Source organism: Protomyctophum parallelum, assembly GCF_964188405.1.
Source record: "Protomyctophum parallelum genome assembly, chromosome: 1".
Lineage (NCBI taxonomy): Eukaryota > Metazoa > Chordata > Actinopteri > Myctophiformes > Myctophidae > Protomyctophum > Protomyctophum parallelum.
In genome coordinates, this window is record NC_139697.1 from 65,121,239 (window position 1) to 65,143,314 (window position 22,076).

The window sequence follows — 22,076 nt, forward strand, 5'->3', positions numbered from 1 at the left end:
AAATGCCGCCTATAGCCGCTGGAGATGGACATACAGTGTATCAGACAGAAGAATACACATCTATTCTGCTGTGTGTGTGTCCTGCTGTCCTGCATCGCAGTGTGTCTGGAGAGGTTTGAGTCTTTTCACACTCTGGTGTGAAATGCCCCCCTCCCCATTCACAGTGACGACGTATAAACACCACACACAAGTCCCGACATCACCTCATTCTTCATTTGATTGTTGAGAAAGCAGAGCATAGACAGCACCGGAGAAAGAAAAACGTTTGTCCAGGCCAGGGTAAACTTATTACTTAATTATTTTAGACGCAAGGATGCCTAAACCTGTGTGGTAGGGTAGGCTACCACCAAGGCACTGCTTACATAGGCAGCCCTCACCACCACCACCCACGCTGGGGAAGAACCAGAGGTCCGTCCATGCTTTTGCATGATTTGTTGCCTGTCGGTCTCTACAGAGACAATCAGGTTTCTATCAGCTATGGAGGAGCTACCAACAACACGGCTAACAAAATTCCTAGCTACTGAAATCAATTAGAAATCAATGGGAAATTACGCACATAACAAGCAGCTGCAGTATCTTGGCTTCAATATAGCAATTTCTTTGGACTCTATTTTGACGGGTTTTTTTCTCTCATGTAGGCTGAAGGCTCCATTATATCTGGTGCAGTGCTTGTGGTTCATGAAAGTACAAAATACAAGTGTATGTTGTTGTCATCATTTATCAATCATTTAACTATTGTAGGCATTTGTAGCCTATAAGAATATAAGCTACAGCTTCTGTCTATCAATCTGCGTCGACGCCGGGTGCCTGCCTACCTCATATTGGCTATGACTTACTCATAAAGAATTCCTGGCTTCACGCCTGACACACACAGTATACTCTATCTATCTATACATTAATTTCTATATTTTATAGCCAAATTATCATCCTTCTATTGTTGGCTTTATCTATATCACTGCTGCTGAAATGACCCAAGTTCCCCTTGAGGATCAATAAAGTATATTAAAGTGTATTTTATTTCTTATCCTTTTCCACCCCCATGGTTCCAGCCAAGTATTGTTTATGCAAATTATGATGCATAATATTGAAAATAGAAGTTAAACTCTTTTGAAGATGTCAAGTTTCCATTAAAAAATCAATTATGCAATGAATAGCAATGGAAAGGCATGTGTAGAATAAATAATGACCGTGTGATGGTTCCGCTGTCATCTTTTCCGAAAAGTAATGCATTTTTGAAAGACTTTAATTTTTCTCGCGGAAGTGTTCTACTGTTCTACTGTTGATACCTGTATCAAGTCCATAACAGCATTAACACAGCCTGTTCATTTATTTCAGCCCACTTAATGGAGAACACAACATTACATTTGTTATTTTGCATATTATTTCAAAAGTAAGCTTAAATATGTGTTGGATAAGTGGACAGAAACATATCTAACATCATTCTACATACATATACGTATACGTATTACAGCTTCCCTTGTTTTTCTCTCATATCTCTCTCTCCCTCTTTCTCTCTCTTTGGAAAACTCATCTGTCAGTTGAATAAGATTTCGTCTGTTCTCAATCCTCCTTTTTCTGCTACGTGATTTGCCGGTTTGGTCATTCTTTCTGTCTTTGTGTAAATGTCCATGCTGTTGGAAGCACAGTTCTCATGGGCAGAACAGACCAGATGATACACTGTGCGCATAGTGTCTATTTGTCTCTCCCACCCCCTCCGCTTGTCTAGAACAGTGCTCCTTTAATCCGCCCTTAAAGGGACCATTTACACTCGGGCAGATAAAAACCTAAAAGATAAAGGAAAGAAAAGGAATCGTCACAACAAGACCTCTTTTCTAAGTCACTAAAATTCACTTTTGTCCACTTATTCTCCGATATATACTGTATTACCCTCAGCTGCATGTGGTTGACTGAATGGTGTATAGTGGTTCAACTTCCATGCGTTTGTGTGCTTGCTCTCAGATGAACCTGAATGATACGTTATTATTGTGGTAAATAAATCTGATTAATGTATAAATAAAATGTATGCCGCCTTCAGTTCAGCGGAATTTAAACTTTAACAATACTGCACAGTAGTAAAACATTTACAAAGGTGAATTAAGGACTCGTAAAAAATATGTCTGTTTAATAGAGATGTGCGCTTGTGGTTGTTAGGCAGAAAGGTTCCTATAACGGCAGTGGGTGCAGCCACGCATATTTGCGCTGCGGCTGGCTGCTATTAGCTCTTAAAAGAGCCGTTGTGTTGTGTTATTATTTTGCCAGTGGGTTCTTCTGCTCCTGTGCACCCCCGGAGTTGACGCCACTGGTGCCACCGGGAATGCATTTCTTGAAAAAGAGAATAAATAGTGTTGCTCATCATTCTATGTTCTTCCTTGGTGGTACAATGTCTGTATGCCTTGCACAGTTGCACAGTTGCACAGTTCAGAACAGATCTTGTTTCATTGTACTGTATAGATTGAAACAGTACAGCTCCAGTATTTAGACAAGATCATATCCAGTAAGTCCAATGTGCTCCTTTGTGGAGTGGCAAGATGAAAAGTCAACTGTACACCTACAGTAACCCTGCAATGTGATTTGCCATAAGACCACACTGTTATCCTTTGGGCAGCTATTGTGTCTTTGATATTTGAAATGCACCCACAGCCTGGTGGCTCAGCCAGTTAGTGCACTGATCACCATCATGATATGCTTGCGAGTCACAAGGACTTATGTTCGAATCCAACTCTTGTTTCGCATGTCTCCTCTCTCTCTGCCACCGGTTGTCTGTCTCGACACTCTCTTGTCTAAAATAAAGCATAAAACCGAAACATCAAGTCAAGCTCCAAGCACTTCTTTGCATTGCAAATGCCTCTTCCGATTCAAACTCTTCCGACTCAACCTCAGCCCTTAGCACTTGATCTAGCTAAAAATCTAATTTAGATAGCATGTTATTTAGACAGATGCTAAGTTAATTGTTTACCTGGCATCTTTTAGTTTCAATGTAAAGATACTTTTGTGATAGCGTGTTGTTTAGACTGATGCTAGGTTGTTGGTTTACCTGTGATCCCATAGGGTCTTGTAGCCTGTAGTTCGGCTATTTTCATAATATTGATCTGTGTAACTGAGTCAAACAAACTTGTCAGGGTGGGGGGGTCGCCAGTTCAAATCAGATTATTTTCACAACCTGAAATGTTTGGGAGCCCTTGCTCCAATTGGACGTCTCACCCGCTGGGCACCCCGCCGTAACTACAAGGAGAAGGGAGAAAGTCTCGACAGACTGGATTGCTTGAGAGGGACACTTTTACCCCCAGGAGAAGTGGAACATGCAGTACATACATCGGTGCGTGATCACTAATTGCAATTAGTAGACAACTCTTGACCCCAATCAAATACAGACGCATGTAATCATAGGCTGCAAAAGAAGGCATAGCCTACACAGTAAAATAGTCAGTGTTAATTTATTTAACTATGGGGGTAAAAAGAAAGATCAAAAGAAAAAAATATGCAAATCCATATGTTTATTGCCGGTGCAGAACAAGTTAATGAAGACCAAATTGTTTGGTCCAACAAATATTTAGAGCATAAGCCATTTAATTTAACTCTGAGAGTGTAAAAATGTAACAAAAAAAAAACACTGAGGATTTTGCTGTGTAGAAACACATTCAAATGTTTTAAGTCATCAGGATACATTTTTATTACTGCTTACTTATTGCAGTGGGGCTCACAGGTCAGGGGGAGGTGTAGTACCATCTGCACCCCTACTGCCCCTCCAACGCTGCTGCTGTGGCTGCCACAGACGCCATTAAGTGCTCCTTCCCACCATGTTGGGAGTGGTACATTCCTGGAACTTCTGTTGGGGGGGCAGTGGTTTCCCTTCGTCCGTCTTATTGACTCTGCAGGTTATTTAAGATTACGCCCAGGATTGATTTCCTTCTTTGTCGTCATCATCATCATCACCACTGGTTTGATGCAGCTACACTCTGTGAAGCGAGAGAGAACGGAACATTGAGAGAGGTGCTTTGTCAATTCAATCCTTGTAGTAGCTCAATGTTAATATTAGGAACACGTTAGTATAGTGCCTGTGTCAGTTTTGGAATACATAGTGATGCTGGAGAGTTGCAGTTTTACAAACAGGAGGACCACAGATGGAAGGAGGGTTTTGATAAAACACTACATCACTCATAAGGTTGTCTAATCCAACACGGTACTAAAGTAATTGTGAAAACAACATGCAGTACGATCAAATGTGGCAATGACAGGCAAACAATCTCTCTTTCTCCATCACACACACACACACACACACACACACACACACACACACACACACACACACACACACACACACACACACAGCTATGTGATCAGCCTTTCAACACAGCTGCACATAATGTCTGTTCACAGCCAAGGAGGAAGGAAAGAGCAACTCAGACGACCAGAGATAACGAAATGACAGATACCGTGCAGAAATGTACCAGAGAGAGATGTCAGTTCAGACAAACAACCCTGACAGTTATCTTTCCTCTGGATTTGTAAAGGTTTTTAAAAGTCACATCGTTCCAGTCTCATTGCAGGCATCTTCATGTTATACAGTATGTTAAAAGTTTTGTGCAGAAACTTACAAAAATACTGTATTATACTATGGCATTTTACTTTGCTAACTTTTCTGATGCCCTGTCATGTTAAAAAATTCAGGCACATTCCAGAGCATAAAAGGATCCCGTTCAAATTCAAGCACACTGAAGGATTTCCTGTTCCTGTATGAACTCTGTTTCTTCCTTAATACATATTTCTCTTTCTTTCCCTTTGATTTTTTTTCTTCTTTCAGGCTCAGTTCAGTGACAGTGTAAGATCTTTAGAAGGGGTTCATTATTTCCAGTGCTACATTATAAAACTCTGTCATAAAGGGAAAGAAAAAGTGACTTAATGTGTATTGGTTCATTACAGAAAACATCTCAGATGATATAGCTATATATTATATGGTGAATGATGATAAGAATACAACTACTAAAGCCGCTTCCATGCTGTCTATCCAAGGTAATTGTTTAAATTTAGAATACAGGCATAACAATATCATGTCTATATTATAGTCTATCTTATAACAATAGTCATTAACAAATTACCTGAACAATTAAATAAATGGTCATGGATGTTTGTGTCAAGGTGAGCAGGGGGTAGGACCCAAATGCAGGACAGAGAGCAGGAATGTTCATATTAAATTATTTAATATTCAGAAAGCAGATTAGCTTACAACAAAGAGTAGCACTGCTGCAAAATCAGCAAATCCAAAAAGCAAACTGTTCAAAAAGTCAACAGATTGTCCAAAACTTACAATGACCTCAAAGCAGAAAGTCCAAGATGCAAAACTCTAGGCACGACGAGGAATCAGAGGAACATGAGAGAAAACACAAATAATGCAGAACCTCTCAGAAATACAAAGCACTAGGAAATCGGGACAACTCGGGGACAAGGAAGTATGATCTGACAAAGGAAAAGACAAAACCAGGGGAGTATAAATACACAAAGACACAGGTGAACTCAACAGATAATTCTCACAATGATTGGCTAAAAAGACTAACAAGACAAGGTGGAAACACTAGGGCAATCAGGGTACTGGTGAGACAACACCGGTAACATGAGCAACACGGGAAACACTAACAGACTGCAAAATAAAACCAAAACCAAGAAAAAGGAACATAACAAAAACATAACACATGTCACGGACCGTGACAGTTTGAATTTAATTCATGAATCAATCTTTTGTCCAGGGAACATTTTCAACTACGGTAGATGACCATTTTCAAGTCTGCCTCTGTTATGAATGAACAGAATTGGAAATCTGAAATTGTGCTACCTAAATCATAAAAGGTCATGGATGTTTGAATTTCATTCATAAATCGATCTTTTGTCCAGGGAACATTTTCAACTAGATGACCATTTTCAAGTCTGCCTCTGTTATGAATGAACAGAATTGAAAATCTGAAAGACTGCTATGGTATACTTGATGATTGGAAAATGATCAGTGGTAATGTCAAGTACTGTATACTGTGCAGTGAGTTGTAGTCAGAGAGCGAACAATGACAGACCAAAGCAGCAGTAGAACAGATCCAAATAAACAACAACATTAAAGGGCCACTTCACCCCTTTTGCAAACAGATCTTATCCGCCGTGTTCATGACCAAAATTTGTCATGAGAATGTGGTCTCACTTCCTTCCTGGACTACAAGTCACACCTCCACGAAGCTTCCCCACTCTCCACAAGGAGGGGCAGTGCACCAAAGCATTATGGTCATTGTAGGAATTGAGCAATCCAGTCAAACCCAAGTCAAACACACAGACTTTTCTGGCCATAGGCTGCAAAGTTCAAATTGTGCTACTGATATCTACAAATACTATTAACATTGAGTGACTGTTGTTTCTAACAGTGGTAGAAACAGTGGTCTCTGCAAAATAGAACTAGAAATGTGCACTCTAGAGTGCAAATTCTCTTCTAGGATGCATGCCCTACCTCCCTCCATCTTCCATCTGTGTGGTGCATGTGATGATGACTTTGGGGTTGTGCAAGTGCATGAAAAGGCAATTCATTCAGTCCTCCCAGGTTTCCAAAAGGTGGCATACCCGTTTCATGTTCCGGTTAATTTTCCCATTGTTTCATTGGTTCGGCAGCAATCAATCAAACAAGCCAATCAAATTGTAGTAGACTTCACCGTACACCACAATAGTGCTTTAATTAAATGTATGTAACTAAAGTGTATACCGCAAGGACACGCTTGGCAAAACTTACACTGTAAAGTGCCTAAACGGAAGTGCTGGAATTTGGCGGAAGCGGAAAAAAGTCAATTTCCAGGGGAAGTTAAAACGCTGGAAACCCCACTTCTGGCTAGGCACTCTCTGCATTAGGTCGTGACCAGGCTTCACAGGTATGATTACAGAGGAACCGCAAGGACCAACTTGACTCTAATGCATAATGTCCTGCTAGTGCATAATTATTGTATAACAAAATAATGAATTATGCATTAATTCTTTAATAGTGCAAACATAATGCATGTTTGAGTATGTCCTATATATGACATACACATACTAAAGTGGATTTTCATAATAAATTATTGAATATCAATCCACATTTCTGTTATGCCCATGAGCAATTTTGCAGCAAATGATTGTTTGTTTCTGTAGAATGAACAAGCTCTTCTCATAATGACAACAATGTGGAATGCATGGAATGGAATCACAAAACTGACCACTGGGACCACTGGAGACATACACGTTCAGTATGTCAACAATTATTTCTAGCAACCCAAATGAACCGGGACACATAAATGTATAGTTTGCGAGTCCATAAAAGCAAGTGAGAATGGCAAATTTTTAATAGCCAATGTATAAAAATGAATGTGATGCTATATTAACTACTTTTGAACTAAAATGACACAGTATGCTTACGCGGTCTTAATGGGTTAAGACGTGTCAGATGAAGAGATGATCAGGTTGGGAATATATAAGTGTGAATGCAACACAAATTGAGTGCAAATTAAAGCAGTCTGAAGGAGTGACGGCACACTGTCTCTCACAGTGTCTCTCCTTTAATCTGCTTCACCAATAAAACTGTTCTACGCAACAGTGGAGTCTGTTCTCCTATACGGCAGTGAATGCTGGACCCTGAAGCCAACCCTGCAGAAGTCCCTTGACGGGTGCTACACCAGAATGCTGCGTGCAGTGCTTAACATCAGCATGACTGTACATGTCACTAACAAGACTCTGTATGAGGGATTACCAAGAGTGAGCCAGAAAATAGCAGCCAGGAGAATGAGACTAGCAGGACACTGCCAAAGGCATCAAGAACTGCCAGCCAGCAAACTGGTGCTCTGGGAACCAACACACGGGCATCGATCACGAGGACGCCCCACGCTAACATACGTGGATGTACTCAAGAGCGATGCAGGAGTGCAAAGTACCAACGAACTGGCCGGATGTATGGAGAACCGAGATGACTGGAAACGACGATGGAGGGCTCGTCTGAGGACGACCTAGAGAGAGAGAGACCAATAAAAACACTACTTCACAAGAACAATGTTTTTTTTTTAATATATGTTTATTGGTAATAGGTTTCAACAATTTAGTACAGTTTGAACATACCTTTTTTTTTTTTCTCCCTCACCCCATCCCTCCCCCCAGTTATCGTCATCATCAAAACAATATAAAAAATAACCACAAGAACAATGTTGATGTAATGAAGAGATTTGCCCATTTGTGTTTTCCATGCCTAGATTGTCGACTAAAATGCAAGTATTTTTTGCACACCTGCAGCCAAAGGGAACCAATTTACAATATTTTGCCTGCCTGACAGGGATAATAATAATAATATGAATACATTAATATGTAGCAGGAAGTGATTTACAGCTTTACTTACAACCTCAATATTATTAATAATATCAGCTGTGTGTGTGTGTGTGTGTGTGTGTGTGTGTGTGTGTGTGTGTGTGTGCGCGAGCGCATGCGTGTGTGTGTGTGTGTGTGCATGTGTGCGTGTGAGTGTGTGTGTGTGTGTGTGTGTGTGTGTGTGTGTGTGTGTGTGTGCGCGCGCGTGTGCGGCATAGTATGAATTTCCATGCCTGTCTGTTTTTTAATCACACTAAGCATCACATTCTTTCAGATGTTGGATATCTCATTTAGGAACAGAACTCTTTGTTTTCTCTTCCGCTCACTCCTAACTGCAGTCTGCATCAGTCCTAATAAGAAAGCTTTTACAACAGTTAATTAAGACACACTATTATGCACTACGTAATGCTCAATTTGTCCTCTCTCAACCCTGATCCCTCTCTCCCCCTCTATAATTTCATTCTGAATCAATCTACTGGGCTCCTTTGGACTGAGAAAGTCAGTCCCAGATGCTTCACTCGGCCCACTGCAGCTTACGTTTAGGATGGAAGCAATCAATTACTCCTGAGAAAACACCTTCACAGATCGGCTTCTATTGTATGCGATTACTAATCTGTTGTCTGTTATTGTTATTGTTAATACTGTCTGACCTGCACTGTTTATGTACTTTATACTGTATATCTATTATCATGTACTCAATTCGTTCAACTTCTGATATATATGATGTTTTCAAAAGCACCACGATGGAAACCATCTCCACATTTTTTATTCTATTGTTATCAATGGTGTTGGTCAATGGTCACCCTTTTTCGTTGAATCCATTAGAACACAGGTTTTCATTTTCTATTTCCTGAAAAGTAACAGTTTTGGACATACAGTGCAAGGTTTCCACTTTCCACCCAAAGTGGACAACGTGTAAAAGTTATTATTCGGAGAGTCTAGACAAAAGTTTGGGAGGAGAGGATTGTCACATTCTAGTTGATGCACGCTTTCATAAAGCGCAATGTCATGCTCTATCCCCCTGTTATCCTATCATAGTACATGCTCTATCCCCCTGTTATCCTATCATAGTACATGCTCTATCCCCCTGTTATCCTATCATAGTACATGCTCTATCCCCCTGTTATCCTATCATAGTACATGCTCTATCCCCCTGTTATCCTATCATAGTACATGCTCTATCCCCCTGTTATCCTATCATAGTACATGCTCTATCCCCCTGTTATCCTATCATAGTACATGCTGTCTAGCCTATCCCCCTGTTATCCTATCATAGTACATGCTGTCTAGCCTATCCCCCTGTTATCCTATCATAGTACATGCTGTCTAGCCTATCCCCCTGTTATCCTATCATAGTAAATGCTGTCTAGCCTATCCCCCTGTTATCCTATCATAGTACATGCTCTATCCCCCTGTTATCCTATCATAGTACATGCTCTATCCCCCTGTTATCCTATCATAGTACATGCTCTATCCCCCTGTTATCCTATCATAGTACATGCTGTCTAGCCTATCCCCCTGTTATCCTATCATAGTACATGCTGTCTAGCCCAGTGTTTCTCAACCTATGTACCGCGGCACTTTACTGTGCCTTTGATTTGTCCAGGTGTGCCTCGAGATTTTGACCGAAAGTAACACTAGCCCTCCCCCGAAAGCGATAGCTAGGCGTCCTATTGTTGCGTCGTTGTTGTTGTCACAAGTCTAAATAGACGTGCGAAAACAACATGACGACGGAACAATAGACTCTTAACGACCATCGGCCATAGAAATGTTAATCGCCTGGCAACTTTACTGTATAAATGGGGCACAGCAGACATGGCATTCACATTGTACAGCTACTACAAGATGGAACCAGCAGCAAAGAAGAGATGCATCCAGAAGACGCTACATTTCGTTCCCTCCAGAAAGACACCACCAGAACCCGACAGCACAGACAGCGCCGCCGTGTCACCTGCATCTGATGACGGCACAGCAAGCGCTGCAGTCCCTCGCCGCCGCCGCCGGGGGGAACGGCGACTACTACCAACGCACAAGCACGGCAAAACTGAACATATTTCGGGACAAACTCGCCATGTGGCGGCGTGCTGTGGGCAAGGGCAAGCTAGAAATGTTTCCTTGCAGCAACGCTGGATACAAAAACAATCGTGAATTGTGTGGGGTCATTTCTGAGCATCTGGAAAGTCGAGGACAAATTTGCAATTTATTTCCCCCCAGTTTCCACCGAAGACTTTGACTGGGTCCGTGACCCATTGAATGCGGAAAACGAGAACAGCCCAATGCTGGAGCAAGAGCAGTTATTGGAAATATGGGGGGACTATGAATGCAAAAAGAAATTCAAGGAACTAAGTCTGGACAGGTTTTGGTTGGCTGTTGGCAAAGAATATCCAGCCATCACAGCCAGCGCAATGGCAGTGCTGCTCCCCTTTCCCACAACCTACCTGTGTGAGCTTAGCTTTTCAAGCCTGACTTGCATAAAAAACAAACGCAGAGAGAGACTGAGAGCAGTTGATGAGGAGCTCCGTGTCTGTTTGTCCAGCATCCCAGCCAGGATAAAAACTCTTTGTTCAGGAAAACAAGTTCAAGGTTCACACTAAGACAGAACTTGTCAAACATATTTACTTTTCTTTTTATCAATTATTTTTTACGATTTTCTTTGTACAAAAGTGCTCAAGTTTAAGACCATTGTATTGTGGCAAAATATTTTTGTTATTGTTTTTACAACTCATTTTTTATTTAGAAGTATTACTTTGCATTGACAAATGTCTGTGCTACATTTTGTATGAGTTTTCAAAAATAAATTGGTGAAACTGAGGCACTGTCTCTGTCCTTTTCTTTCTCTTTAAAGTTATTTGACGAGTGCTGCATGTGTTTTTAAAAGTTGGGTTCATATATATATATATATATTATATATATATATATATTATATATATATATACAGTATATACACACACCATATATCTAGGTGTGCCCCAAGATTTTTAGGCTATGAAAAGTGTGCCCTGGGACAAAAAAGGTTGAGAAACACTGGTCTAGCCTATCCCCCTGTTATCCTATCATAGTACATGCTCTATCCCCCTGTTATCCTATCATAGTACATGCTCTATCCCCCTGTTATCCTATCATAGTACATGCTCTATCCCCCTGTTATCCTATCATAGTACATGCTCTATCCCCCTGTTATCCTATCATAGTACATGCTGTCTAGCGATAACTGCCCCCCCCCCCCCCCCCCCCCCTAAATACACACACACCCCCTTCAGCTGATTTCAGCGTATCCGTATACTGGTACTCAAGTGTTGCAAAGTACAAATTACGGAGTACATTTTCTTTTTGAATATCAATGCATTGGTGTATTGAAATTTAGAACAAGAAATAACTATAATCAGCTATTTGGTTAATTCATAAGATCTTTTTGGCATCTTTGGTGCACAACACGACACGCAACCATCAGACATGCATTTGCAGCACGACAGTTACATTTCCTACAGTATATTCTTATCAGATCCACAAACTTAATATGAAGAAGTCTCAAACTAGTGTATATTTTATTACTCTCCCCCCTAGACACACCTTATCTCCTTCATACTGTATATGTATATATGAGGACTATTATCATTCTCACAGCACCTTCTAGTCAGTCCCTTGCCTCTGGCTGCCCTATCTGTTCCCGATGCCCTTTCATACGCTTTCCATTTTGAGCTCTTCCAATAGTTCCCCTCTGCCACTGCAGCGTCTGATCAGCCATTGCTTTAAATTCCCAACCTCAACACAGGCAGGGGAAAGGTTGCAAAGATGACAAGGAAAGGTAGGAACCATTGAAACAGGCAATGGAAGAACACATGGCGTACAGGATTACGCTATACAGTATACACTGCGCACGCGTGCACGCACACAGTACACTGAATGTATATGGAATGTATATGGGTGTATACAGTATACGTATAGTCATGTGCGAAAATACATAGTAGGCCTATATATACAATTATGCCATTGACTGTGTTAATGCTATCTACACACGCACGCACTCACAATTGTGCACACACGCAAGCACACACACACACACACACACACACACACACACACACACACACACACACACACACACACACACACACACACACACACACACACAGTATATTGAATGAGCCAGTCGGAAGAAATATTAAGTGATAAAATGTTGAGAGTAGGGAACGGATTCATTGAAGCGTTAATATTGGTGTGGACTGAGCTGTGTGTGGCTTAACCAGTGAGACTAATGTAAAGATGGAGGGAATGTTAGAGGAGAGGAGCAGGTTTGAAGTACTGAAAATTGTGGAGGACAGATCATTATTCGACTATACCTGCTGAGGGGTATTGAATAAAGCGTCCGACTCCCTTTTATAACAGGACAAAGAGAAAGAAAAGGTGTGTGTGTGTGTGTGTGTGTGTGTGTGTGTGTGTGTGTGTGTGTGTGTGTGTGTGTGTGTGCGTGCGTGTGCGTGCGTGCGTGTCTGTGTGTGCGTGTGTGCGCATGGCTTGTGCACATAGCTCGACAGTTAGTGTCCTGACTGATTAATTGTGATGTCCTGAATGCAAATTTAGGTCCAGTGTCACCTGTCAACTACCCCGTCATTTCTTTGGTCGCTCCATTGTACTCACAAAATGAAATTAATAACTTGGCGTATGCACAATTAGCCCAGAGGTTAATCTCACATTGACAGGCCTAGTATCTCATCCTTGAAAGGAAAGGAAAACTTGAAACGAATTATATTTTTTGAGGAGCTGAAATGAAACGAAATCATCTGTAATAATCAGTTAGGACTAATACAAATGTTAATTTGAAATCTCTATAATATTTACCAATAAGTCATTTCTGTCCAAACTCCAGACAGCAATGTGAGATGTGTACTGTAGATACACTATAGCTACAGTAATGGCTCCAGCCATTCTGCCCATTATCCAGGCATCACTGTCTAGCCTACATCCATTCAAGGATGAGCAAAGGTAAATTGAACTCACTAATGTTACAGTGATGAATGTCATCTAAACATAGGATTACAGTAAAAGTTGGGCTGCATTCTAGTGCCATTGGACCCCCTGTCATGACAGTTAGTGTGGAATAGGGTTGGTATTCGGACTCGGTTTCAGACTTGATTCCGACATTGCGAATCCGGAGCCGGTTCCATTGTTTTTTTATTAACGGTTCCCCAAACGGTTCTCATCAGTCGTCATTTAGCTCAGCTGTGTCTGTGCATGCATGCAAGCAGAGTCAAGTTACTGGGATGACGTCACCCCACCTACACGAGTGAGTGTGGTCGGGGAGGATACGCCCACTTTTCTGTGCATTCAGCGAGCGGTCACCGCCGAGTGTGGTTAACAGAGGGAAATGACTATGAGGCTGAGCACGCAAAGTGCAATAAATGCGATGAGTTCCCTGCAAAGGTTGTTGCAACTTACACCACGAGTTGCACGTCCACATTGAGGAAACATCTCAAAATCAATATGCCTCCCTACACGAGTCCACGACTCAAGAGATTAATTTAGGCACATCGTGTTTGAGAGCCTGCAGAAAGCCGTCAAGCCGTGCCCCCACTCCCCGCAGCTCCACCACAGCCGGCGGGGGACGAAGATGATGCTGGACTGGTTCACTTTCCCCAGGCTAGTAAAAGTTAGAAAATAAAAAGTAGCCTACTAACTTCTGCAGAGCTTTTTATTAGGCTTATTGTACAACTGTTGTTAATGGTGTTAATTTAGAACACCAATGACTCGTCTTTCTGTCTGAATCACGTTAAAGGTTTTATGACATTCATTTTAATTTATTTTTCTTTTTCTTTTTTCTTTTAGGTTTTATGACCTCAATTACACCCAAAAAACCTGAACTTTGAACATTCAGTGGATTTTCTGTGGTCTGAAGTTTTCTTTGGGGTTCGGAAGCCTTTTGAGCTACAATGAAAACAGGCAACACAGTGAAAACAGTGACATCTGCTGGCAAATCCCATTGACATATATGGGATTTGCAGGGTCTTACATCACTTACTGCCGGCAAATCAGAGCACCTGTTTGAGCCAGAAAACCCCAGATCACAGAAAATCTACTGAATGTTAAAAGTTCATGTTTTTTGGGTGCAATTGAGATTAGAAAACCTAAAAAAAATAAGAACAATTCCAAAACCTTTTTTTTAATGTCACAATCCCTTTAACTATAGAGCCATGAATGAAATAAAAATCAATTTGTCTGCACAACTTATAAGCAACTCAACTGCTTTTGATTTGGCTCTAGATTAATCACGCAACTGTTGAGAGCCCAGCCAGGTGCATATATACCTCCATAGATTGATTACTTTATAAACAGAAAAAAGCACAGGAACGTAGCCTACAGTTCAATACAAGGTGGATTTTATAACCAAAGAAAGCACCATGGCTTGTAAGGTAACTGGGGTCCTTCATATTAAATTAATCTGAACATTAAAGACACAACATTTGTCACCATGTGTACTGTATATGTAATATACAGTACAAATTGCAACAATTATATTGTTGTGGTGGCTAGCTGGTGGTGGTGGTGAAGTTTAAATAATAGTGCCACCTCATAATTGTAAAGTGCAATTACAATAATTGAATTTGTGTTTTTTATGTACTTGGTTAGGTTAGTTATAATATAAGCATAATGTATGTCAGAAAGAAGGGGGAAAAATAATATTAGGATCCGTTAAAGGAACCGTTAGGAACCGGATCCGTTAAGAGGGATCCCGTAAAGGATCCGGAACCGTTAAAATCCTGTCGAATCCCAACCCTAGTGTGGAATGTGCATTATCTTGACCAAAGTTTATTCTTTTTCCACTGAGGTCATCACCGACAAGACCTTATGTGTTCTATATGTTTAAATAAATATGTACCAATACCATTCCCTGAAGAAGGCTTAACAGTTGGTTTCATGTCTTACTCTGCGTCCTAAATAAAATATTGGCACTTTGGCTATCAGCGTGTGCGGCCACTTTCTTGTTTTTTCAAGATGACCTCTTCAGTTTATTCTCCAGTGGACCGGCACCGCTACAAGGACTTTGGTGTGCGTAAGCATCCTCGTGCATAGTAAATAAACAATATGCACATAGTCTATACACTGTATTTACATCTATCTGATGTACAGTAATCAAATTATTTTTCAATTCTGGCAATAATGTGAGATTCTTCTTGTGTCCACAAGACATTCAGTTACAACACTTGGCTAGATGTGGGTCCATGAAAGAAGCATCCACGTCGCAGCCCTGGGAGTATTGACGAGATCGAAAAGATTGACAAGATCAACTAGATCAACAAGATACTGCTAATCCTATCACCACTACAAGCAACAGTTACAAGCCACAGATATGTGAGATGACATTGACATTTCTATGGCATACATTTCAATTTCAATTCTCATGCTTTATTGGCATGAGAAAATATAATATATAATATAATAAAAACAGTTGAAAATGGGGAACATATTTACAGTTGGAGGGGGTACATAGCTGTCATAGCTATGACACATTGCATCTGCAACATTATACTTAAATGTATCACTTGGATGTTACGTGATGTCACGTGCCGGACACACAAACTGACGGGAAATGCATGATTCCAATTCCATAGTTAACATATATACACTGTATGTATACATGGTGGTGTGTATACAGTATATATACATGTAACGAAGACTCTCACTTCCATTCATATTATCGGATCTGGGAGAGTTGTTCATTGGATATAGTCTCCATACATGGGGATATTCGACTAGGACGTCGGGCTATAGGACATATCCGACTAGCACGTTGGGTTATATGACATGACATGTCTAGTATGACAATCCCTATATTTGGTAGTGTAGTGCTGATATCAGATCGATGTGGTAGAACCCATATATGGATAGATCTTATTGGCTTAGTCATCGTGATAAAGCATAGTCGGATAATATATAATAGAGGTCTGCTCAAGGCAGGAAGAAGGCGGCGTAGCATCCTCGTTTAAGTTCTAATTGGACACCACTGCAGCGGGTCCTAACATAAGCAACCAGCATCACATAGCTATGAGCTATTTTATATACATAGGCTATATACAAATAATGGTGTGTGCGTGTGTGCGACGTGCGTGTGTGTGTGTCTATATAAAGTATTTGTTATTGTTTGTTGCTCTAACCGGTTCAATAACATTGTGTAGGGGATGGAATGCAAGACGAGAAATATAACGACGTCAGTTCTGCTGATAACGAGTTGATTGAAAAGAACCCTGTTCTCCACACTACATTTTAGTGGTGTGATGGGCCATTTGATTTGAGTGAACCCATCCAGTAAAATATGATATGCCTGCACATCACTGGCTAATAGGATAATGGAGAAGCATGTTACCGCGTTGAGTTCGTTGGGAAAGCAGAACAAGGAAATGGGATACCGGGACTTGGCTGGCTGTTTGCAGCAGAGACAAGTGAATGAATGTTGCACATGCATATTTCAAAAATGAGAAGTTAGTCAGTGAGTCATTTAATCAAACTGTACACTATTTGTCAAGCTTGTAAGCTCGAAAATCTGTTGTTTCCGGAGAACAACACAGTCATGAGAGAGATTATAAATTAGGCTTTACCTACATTGACAATTATAGTCCCTGTTCTTGTTTAGTTTTCTTGTTGTGTGCTGTTATGATTTCTATATTTTCTGCGATTAATTGCGCAGTCCTTAACCCCACTAAAGAAAGAGAGGTACGTGGCATTAGACATTTTTATGTCCACTTGAACATTAATTAAAAGTTATCCACTGATGAATTACCCGGTGATGTATTGTTTCACTGACCGTAAAAGCACTATATGAGTCCCAGAGGGATGGTGCCCGGCCACTAAATCTGTCATCCGTGTTTCCATGCTCTCTGCATTTGACAGTAATGAGCAAGGCCGGTTTGACTGGCTGCTCGGTGGTTGATTAAAAGTAGAGTGTTTTCTTTTACCAGTGATTTGTTTTGACATGTTCTTTTCTCCCAGAATCTCAGCTGGAGAAAGTATACCGCAGTACACCTGGGTGTTTCAAAAGATATCTCTCCTAATTAAATGAAAATTCACCATTCAAAAAAATGTCAAGTCGTGGAGCAAAGTAATCAAACTGTATTCACTGAGTTGCATCTTCATCCTGTAAGCGGGGGTCCACCTTGTTTCAGTCTAATGCCAGATTTGCTAATATGCAGCCATTTACGAACACATACATTTAACATACCTCATACTGTACTATACAGTATATATAGCTAATACCTGCATACACAATCGCACATAGCTCAATTTTGCATGTTGCAGGTATACATGCCAAAGACCTATTGTGGCTGTTTTATGATGCATGATGGGATGGTAGGAGATAAATTGCAGAATTGCAGGCTGAAACGGTTTATGCCTTTGGCTGAGTTTGATAAATTCTGTCCGCTGAGCTCCACTAATCACTATGGCCTGTCACACAGTACGACCACGCCCCTCCTCCCCGGACAGGAGAGAGATTTCTGCTTCTGATCTCAGAGCATGTCGCTGGCAGTGGCAACTCCTTCTTTACACGCACACGTGCAAACCACAGACATGCACAAATCATGCACACATGCACTTCACGCACTCATCAGTGGACACGAGTGCACATAAACATGCAGCGCCGTGTTCTTAAGTGAAGTCAGAAACTGCACACTGCAGCACAAAATAAACTTCCATCTCCATCATTTGTCTTTTCCACCACCCACTGTGTGTTCACGCGTGCATGAGTTTGTGTGTGTGTGTGTGCGTGTGTGTGTGTGTGTGTGTGTGTGTGTGTGTGTGTGTGTGTGTGTGTGTGGACATGTGTGCATGTGTGCAAGCGTGTCTGAGCTATATCAGTGTAATTGATGCAATGACTGGAAATAAACAGGCAATTTAAGTGCTGGACACCTCACTGCTCTGTGTCCCACCTCTCTGCACTTTACCCCACCTCACTGCTTTCCCTTCCTCCTTCCTCCTTCCCCACGCACACATGCACACACGTGCACACACGCCCACACACACACACACACACACACACACACACACACACACACACACACACACACACGCATGCTCGCACGTGTCTCCCACACAAGCAAAGGTAGAGATTGAGGGGACAATGGACAAGGTCAATTGAGCGCGTTAGAGAAAGGGGGAAAAATGGAATAGAGGAAATTAGTGACTATGAGAACAGAGGTCACACGGAGAACACACACTAATCGCCTCGGTGACTCATGTCCATAACCCACGTTGAAATGATGCTTTGAAAAACGCCCATGGGAGCAGAAAGCAGCGACTGACCAACCGTGTTGTCACGCCGCCACCACCGGCACAATCTGAAGCAGTTCCTGCTCATGGGTTCGTTTCAAATCGATACGTTCCCGAGGATGTTCTGAAAGGAACGGTGGAAATGATACACCTTCAGTTGCTTCCAAAGCAGTGCAGTAAGTCAGGGAGAAGAAAAGGCAGTTTGATGAAAACTCTTTATATCAGTACTTCTATTGCTTTATATTCTTTGCTTTTTTCCCTTTTCTTTTTTATCAAAACAAAGTTGATGCCAAATACGGTATCACCACTGAGCCAGCCACAAAGGCTTAAGGCATCATATTTTCCGGCTTGAGCAGGCCAGGACCTCGTGCTCCCGGCAAAGCTACCGTTTCACAAACCATGTTGACAACGATGGAATGTGGAGGTTGTTGACTTGACTCCATGTGGCGAACAACCATGTACGATTTTGAAATAGATTATAACTAAAACTGTCAAATGATACAAAAATAATAACTAATTAATCGCATGAGCTGCTGTGACTAGTTGTGAATAATTATATTTTAATCGAATTTCTTTAATCATATTAAAAATCAGGGCTATTAAAATTTGGAACTAAATGAGGAATACGCACAAACAATGTGCTGTATAATATATATATGGTGTAGTGGTGTATACTAAAGCAACAAGTAAGACGCGCAAACGCGTGAAGCGAACGCAGCTCGTATATTGCAATAACAACAATTAGTGTGTGTGCTACAGCTGCGCCCTCTGGCGGGTGGTGTCACAGCGGGACAGACAGACACACACACACACACACAGACAGACACACAGACATGATCTGCAGAATTAGGCATAAACAGTATTAAAGTATCTAGTGAAAAGACTACTGAGTAAGTACTGAGTTACGTCATACAATCTGATTTATTGTTTATATAAATCAGAATGTACAGTAACTGAATTCTCTAAAATATAAAATGGTATGCTTGTCCAATAGAAATAATAATGAAGTAAATATTTACAAAATAACAAATTAAAGCAGACAAGGCAGCCAGCGCATAATGTAACTATTGTTTAGTCTGTCACTCATTCTTCTGTGTGTGTAACCTTGCATCGCCTGGCGGTGCAGAGATATTCTGTGTGAGTCATATGACAGTCAATGCAAACACCAGTCATTCCTCTTTGGGTTCTCTGAGAGAATGAAACAAACAATGAGACAAATCATACAATTATTCTTCACATTTGGCCCAAAGGGAGTAAAAGTAAAATATAAAAAAGATCTCCACAAATATAGGCGATAGGCTATATGTTGGATGAAGTGCTCTTACAAGTAGGCTACAATTTATTCAAAAAGTTACATAACTAAATGTGACGCAAGTGGTGCAAATGTAACTTCTTACCAACGACCTCGAAAAAGGATACTACGGTAGTCATTAAACCAACAGATATTTCAGTGGTGCTATATGTACTATACTGAATATTCCCCAAATCCGAGACTGTGGATAATCTCACTGGGAGACATACTGTACTATAGCAGCTATTGGCCCAATTACTGAATATGTCTTTCATGGCTATGATTAATATCTAAAAATCTATTCCAGATTGAGATGAGGACAACTGAATTTGGGTAAAATGAAAGTTTATGTACCAATGGTTGATCACAAGGGAGGTTTTAGATGCTCTGATGCATTTCCTCAGTCAAAGAGCTCCAGACGTTTAGCCCAGCACACAGCACATTAGAGACTTAGGCAGAGATTGTTTTGAAAGGAAACTTTTAGTTTGAGAATGAATTACTCTTCCAACTCAAAGGGATCTCAATGGGACTATAATGAGTCCCCAATTTCCACCAGCACATTATACAGTGGGGATGTTATGTAGATGATGTGTTTATGATTTGGCAGTGTTATGAGGATGCTCTCTAATCTAATGGAGGTTTTCCTTTTCTTTTTTTCATATTTTTAACAAGTGAACATCTGCAGCAAAATGGCAGACTTCAAAAAGCAAGCTGGTTCAGACATAAAGCATATCCTGAACAGTGGATTAGTACACCCGGGTGCATTCCTCCATTCCTACATCCCGCCATTCCGACATCCCCCCATTCCGACATGCCCCCATTCCGACATGTTGCCATTCCGACATCCCCCCATTCCGACACATTTTAGTCCCACCATTCCGACAGTCCACAAATCTTAAATGTATTTTCAAGGCAATTTTTTAAGGGGTGTGTAGCAACTTATAATGTAATAATCAGCTCATAATTTAATTAAAAGACGAGCACATAACTTAATAGATTTTTCTATAATGTAATAATGTGTTACATTAAGAACCTCCACATAGGCGACTCATACTGTAATAAAACTTCATAATGCAATAATGTCTTTATAATATATGAGCTGATTATGAGTTTTTATTACATTTTAGCCATGATACTGACATGACACTGACCTTGACACTGACCATGACACTGACATGATACTGACATGACACTGACCATGACACTGACATGATACTGACATGACACTGACATGATACTGACCATGACACTGACATGATACTGACCATGATACTAACATGACACTGACATGACACAGACCATGACACTGACCATGACACTGACATGATACTGACATGACACTGACCATGACACTGACATGATACTGACCATGATACTGACATGACACAGACCATGACACTGACCATGACACTGACATGATACTGACATGACACTGACATGATACTGACCATGACACTGACCATGACACTGACCATGACACAGACATGATACTGACATGATACTGACATGATACTGACCATGACACTGACCATGACACAGACATGATACTGACATGACACTGACATGATACTGACCATGACACTGACCATGACACTGACCATGATACTGACCATGACACAGACATGATACTGACATGACACTGACCATGACACTGACATGATACTGACATGATACTGACATGACACTGACATGACACTGACATGATACTGACATGACACTGACATGACACTGACATGATACTGACATGACACTGACATGACACTGACATGATACTGACATGATACTGACATGATACTGACATGATACTGACATGATACTGACCATGACACTGACATGACACTGACATGATACTGACCATGATACTGACATGACACTGACATGACACAGACCATGACACTGACATGACACTGACATGGTACTGACATGACACTGACATGATACTGACCATGATACTGACATGACACCGACCATGACACTGACATGACACCGACCATGACACTGACCATGACACTGACATGATACTGACATGATACTGACCATGATACTGACATGACACAGACCATGACACTGACATGATACTGACATGATACTGACCATGATACTGACATGACACAGACCATGACACTGACATGATACTGACCATGACACTGACATGATACTGACCATGACACTGACATGA

The 22,076-nt window shown here is 41.0% G+C and overlaps 1 protein-coding gene across 1 annotated transcript in view; it reads right to left on the bottom strand.

The window, feature by feature from the left end:
* flrt1a (fibronectin leucine rich transmembrane protein 1a) overlaps positions 1 to 22,076 on the bottom strand; it is an 85,111-nt gene that overhangs the window by 21,568 nt on the left and 41,467 nt on the right. The window contains exon 2 of the mRNA XM_083779960.1: positions 3,683 to 3,956. The gene's annotated coding sequence lies outside the window, so the exon portion shown is untranslated. The remainder of the gene's footprint in view (positions 1 to 3,682; positions 3,957 to 22,076) is intronic.